Source organism: Octopus sinensis, linkage group LG2 (genome assembly GCF_006345805.1).
Source record: "Octopus sinensis linkage group LG2, ASM634580v1, whole genome shotgun sequence".
NCBI classification, from domain to species: domain Eukaryota; kingdom Metazoa; phylum Mollusca; class Cephalopoda; order Octopoda; family Octopodidae; genus Octopus; species Octopus sinensis.
In genome coordinates, this window is record NC_042998.1 from 29,930,363 (window position 1) to 29,936,059 (window position 5,697).

Consider the following 5,697-nt stretch of genomic DNA (forward strand, 5'->3'; position numbering starts at 1 on the left):
CAGCTTGCTCGTGGAATTAACGTGCAAGTGACTGAGCAATCCACAGACACGAGTACACTTAACGTAGTTCTCAGGGAGATTCAGCGTGACACAGAGTGTGACAAGGCTGGCCCTTTGAAATACAGGTACAACTCATTTTTGCCAGCTGAGTGGACTGGAGCAACGTGAAATAAAGTGTCTTGCGCAAGGACACAACGCATCGCCGGTAATCCAACTCACGACCTTACAATCGTCATCCGAATGCCCTAACCACTAAGCCATGCGCCTTCATATAACGAAATACCAGAGGCACAGCAAAAATATAGCTTTCTCGAAGCGCTATATATTTGTTATTCTCAATGGACTTCAATATATTTAACGCATAAATTCCTATTTCAGTAAAATTGTTCCCTACTTACAACCCACTTTACAGAGTTCATTTTAACACACGCTATAGAGATTAGGATAATTTATAGATCTGTTTAAGAAGCTAATATTAGTACAAGGCCTACCTTTTTCAAATGGTTATAAGTGATTAAATCGCCACAGTACATTGCTATATTTCAATTTATCGATCACGGAAAAATGTAAACACAAATTTTATTTCCATTAGCTGATTTGAACCCAGAACCTAAAGGGTCGTAAGAAAACATAGCAGGCCTTATTTTCTAACGAGTTTGCTAAATTACTGATTATATTCTCCGTAAATATTATAATGAGAGACAAAGCATTTTAAGTAGGAGCCAATGAGATTTTTTTATTTGCTGAGAATAGCAACTAAAGGAGAAAAAAAAACCATTCAATATTGTAGTCATGGATACCACGGCCATATCTACTTGATCTGAATATAGGACTATGCATCAAGGACATCAATATGGCTGCCGATGAAGAGTAGAGTAAGTTGAAGGAACGTTAAAGTGAGTAAGGTCACAGAGTAAGAGAATATAAACTATACATGAATACCTTGGCCGATCGTCACTAAAGCACGACAACAGCATTGCTTATAGAAATGTGTGCATCGTCCTTGTAATATTTAATAGCACTTCACCTTTCAATGCTGTTCTCCAAGCAACATTGAAAATATCACCATCTGATCATAATCTCATTACTCCAATTGTTTTGGAGTAATGCTATATTATTCCAGTTGTTTTGATAGGCTGGAAAATGTGTTTCAGGTATATTATATTCTGTTTGTTTCGCACTTTCTCTCTTACACGAAAGAGCATTCGTTTGTTCGCGCGAGATATACTAAATGTGGCAGCCGAGTCTCCATTAGACTACATTTTACTGTCTGCATTAAAATAAATAAATAAGTAAACCACTGCAGCATTAGATAATATAACTATAAATAGGTTAATATGGAACGAAAAAAAGACGTGATTGAAACAGCTTGCAGATCTATGTCTAAGCAACAACAATAGCAAGGTAGCAACACATCAAATAGTAAAGAAAATACAAATTACAGCGGAACAGAAGTAAAAATAATTTAAAAAATACTACAAATAAGTTAACTTTAGTATCAAAGCACATAGTTGCAGATGAGTTAGAGAGAAAGTGTGCTGGCGTAAATGTGATTTAATATATAAAAAATGATGTATGCGTATCTGGTTGGATGCGTGTATGCATGTCTGTGTATGTATGCATGTATATATGTATGTATTCATGTATATATGTATGTCATTATTTAGTTTTATTTCAAGATTTACTAAAGAGCTGGTCTCTAGTATGTAAGTAGGTATGTATAGGTATGTATGCATGCATAGGTATATATACGTATATATGTATGTGTATGTATGTATGCATAGGTATATATGTATGTATACGTATATATGTATGTATGCATGTATGCATAGGTATGTATATATGTATGTATACGTATATATGTATGTATACGTATATAGGTATGTATGTATGCTGCATAGGTATGTATGTATGCATAGGCATATATGTATACGTATATAGGTATGTATGTATGCATAGGTATGTATGTATGTATACGTATATATGTATGCATAGGTATATATGTATACGTATATATGTATGCATGTATGCATAGGTATGTATGTATGTATGCATAGATATATATGTATACGTATATAGGTATGTATGTATGCATAGTTATGTATGTATGCATAGGTTTGTATATATGCATAGATATGTATGTATGTATGCATAGGTATATATGTATGTATACGTATATTTGTATGTATGTATAGGTATGTATGTATTTATGTAGGTATGTATGTATTTATGTATGTGCATATGAGTTTTGAAGATATTGTTTTCAAGATATTGTCTGGAATCTCTTTCAGAAAGGATAATATTACGACCAGCCATATGAAAATATTCACACCCTCATATTAGTTTTCTTAGACGCTTCAGATTGTGTTGCGGTCGGTGTAAGTCTCTTTATGATGTTTACATTACAACACTTAGAAGTTTTGTATTTATTTATGGAATTGACACCATATTTTACTCCAATTTTAAACAAAGCTTTGATTCTAAACCATGTACAAGTTTTTCCTAGTAGTATCATAAGCAAGAATATATATAATATAGAAACTTCATAGTATGGTAAAATATTTGCTTCCCAACCAAACACATAGTTTCAGATTTAGTCCCACTGCGTGGCACTTTAGGTTGTTGCTTTCGACTATAGCCCTTGGCCGACCAAAGAGTTGTAAGTGGATTTAGTACACAGAAACTGAAGGCGCGTCGTATGTATGTATGTATGTATGTATGTATGTATGTACGTATGTACGTATGTATGTATGTACGTATGTATGTACGTACGTACGTACGAGTATAGCAGTCGTTGTCTGGAAGCTCTTTCAGAGAGGATAATATTACGACCAGCCATATGAAATATATAGACAGATGTGTGTGTGTGTTTGTCACCCCACCAACGCTTAGAAACTGGTGATAGTTTGTTTATGTCCCCGTGACTTATCAGTTTGGCAAAAAAAAGGAGCATCGGAATAAATGCCAGATTTTTCAAAAATAAGTCCTGGGATCGAATTGTTCAACTGACCCCTTTAAGGGTATGCCCCAGCATGGCTGCAGTCTGATGATTGAAACCAATAAAATATCTATACCATTTTGTTTGTGCGGAGAACCTGTAAGATACTCACGTAATTGGCAAATCGATTATTACCGACCTGGGCATTTCGATTTTCGTGTGACTTCATATGATTCACATATCCTGCTTTTGACGACAGGACATGATCACACACACACACACATACACACACACACACACACACACACCACACACACCACACACACACCACACACAACACACACACACACACACACACATATATATATATATACATACATTAATATATATATATATATATATATATATATATATACATACATTAATATATATATAGATATATATATATATACATACATAAATATATATATATATATATATATACATACATCAATATATATATATATAATATATATATATATATATACACATACACACACCTATATCTGTCTTATGTGTACATAGCTATATAAATGCGTAAAGATGTGTGATAGATCTATATATGAATATAATTAAGTGTACACGCATGTTTTATCAAGTCAAAGTATGTCAATGTATTCAGGGTCTTGCCCTATGTTGAGATCTTTACGTTAGTGATGAACGGTCCAGCCCCAGAGCAGAAGCTCTAAGTATTTTCGATACAGTAAACGTGTTTATCCACTCTACGTGGTGGATTCAATTCTGTGTCAGCGATTCTATCCAAGGGAAAGGCAAAAGCTGATACAGCTTGGGACCAGTGACATGAACTGGAGCAACGTGAAATAAAGTGTTTTGCTCAAGAACATAACACGCAACCCGATCCGGGAATCGAACTCACAACCTCACGATCGTAAGCACGATGCTCTAACCACTGAGCCATGCGCCTTCACACACACACAAACATATGTATGTATGTGTGTATGTATGTATGTGTGTGTGTGCGTGTGTGTATATATATATATATATATTGAGAGAGTGAGAGAGAGGTGTATATATGTACGTATGTATGATGTATACTTAGACATACACATGGATGTATGGATTGAGGGAATGAAGGGGAATGAGAAAGATGTTTGCACAAATGAAGTTAAGTATTGACAGTTTATTTTGTTTATATGGGGGAAGGGTTCCTGTAGTGAGACAAACACTCAGCCACCTATAATAATTTTATGTGAACAGGCATCTGAATTGCATATGATTAATCTGCAAAAGTAAGCAGTCATTGTTTAAATAAGGCTACTTCATTTCATCATGCCGAGCTTCTTCCAATATTAGACTGATATATGTCTTAATTGTTGGCGTGGTTTTATTCCACTTGCTGTTCTGTTTTATGAGGCGACGGGGTTTATGAGGATTTGGGGGAAATTATGCTGGAATACTTTTAATCTCATTATCACCGCATTTTCTATTTTACGGATTTCCATTCCGGTACTATTGCCTATTTGCAATTTCATGTTTGTTTACCTACATCTGTACTATTTCATGCCTCACTAAGAAATGCTATTTCCTATCTAGGGAATCATAGATTTATTTTGTAAATGTTGTTATTTTACATGTACATGCTCTACACAAACTATGCATTGCATGCTTCCGGGAAAATGGTTGCTTGCGTGAATACATATAATATTTGAGTTTGATGGATTTTCAAAATCCAATTTCTAATCTTAGATATTCAATGAGGTTTGAACATGCAACGCTATAAACCATACCATGCATATAATTTTCTATCGAAATATGTTTGCTTATTCGACATACAAGCAATTTCTGTTGGCACTCAATTGCTTAAATATGTATGGATGCTTCCAATATGAGCTGCCTAAATATTTTCCGTGAAGGCAGATGTTTATTGCGTATGATTCAGCCATCCATTAAGGTCAGCAGTAACACACGAGGCAAATAAATAAATCAGTGGTCCCATTGCAATAAAAAGCATGTAAAGCGAACGTCAAAAGAAATTCAACCTTTATAAAATATATGCTGAATATATTTCTATATAAGGATAAAATCTTTATTTGAATAACGATCAAATCAAGTGGGAGCATGGGAAGAAAAACACCTTACAGTATATAATTATTAACATTACCCTTTGATACCCTTATTTATAACTTTAATAACACACACACACACACACACACACACATACACTATCTCAAGAAGTATATACACCCCTAAAATATTTCAATAAAATTACCATTTATGGCGCATATTAACCAAAATAGGGATATTTGCCTGGTTCGCTTAACCGGTCACTGTTTCGATTTGAAGTAATTTCTTTTAATATTGTTATCAATACAAAAATACTGTAACAGCAAATTATTTCTACTATAGATAGTTTGATTATTATTAGAGCATCGTGATCACGAGTAAAAAAAAATTAATGCTTTCGTTAATATTGTATGAACTTGTGAGTCTGACATAATAGTTAGCACGGCGGGTAAAATGCATAGCGGCATTTCGTTCGTGTTTAAGTTCTGAGTTCACATGCCACCGAAGTCGACTTTGCTTTTTATTCTTTTGGGGTCGGTGAAATAAGTACCAGTGGAGCACTGGGGTCTATCTAGTCGAATTAATCCCCTCCTCTGAAATTGGTGTCCCTGTGACAAAATTTGAAATTTTATATAAACATATTATAACTAGATATGGATATGATTAACGATAAATAAAATAAAAGCGCTTAAGAT

The 5,697-nt window shown here is 34.2% G+C and overlaps 1 long non-coding RNA gene across 2 annotated transcripts in view; it reads right to left on the reverse strand.

The window, feature by feature from the left end:
• The window catches only part of LOC118767459, a 484,636-nt gene that overhangs the window by 152,453 nt on the left and 326,486 nt on the right, over positions 1–5,697 (reverse strand). The gene's annotated exons all lie outside the window — the stretch shown is intronic.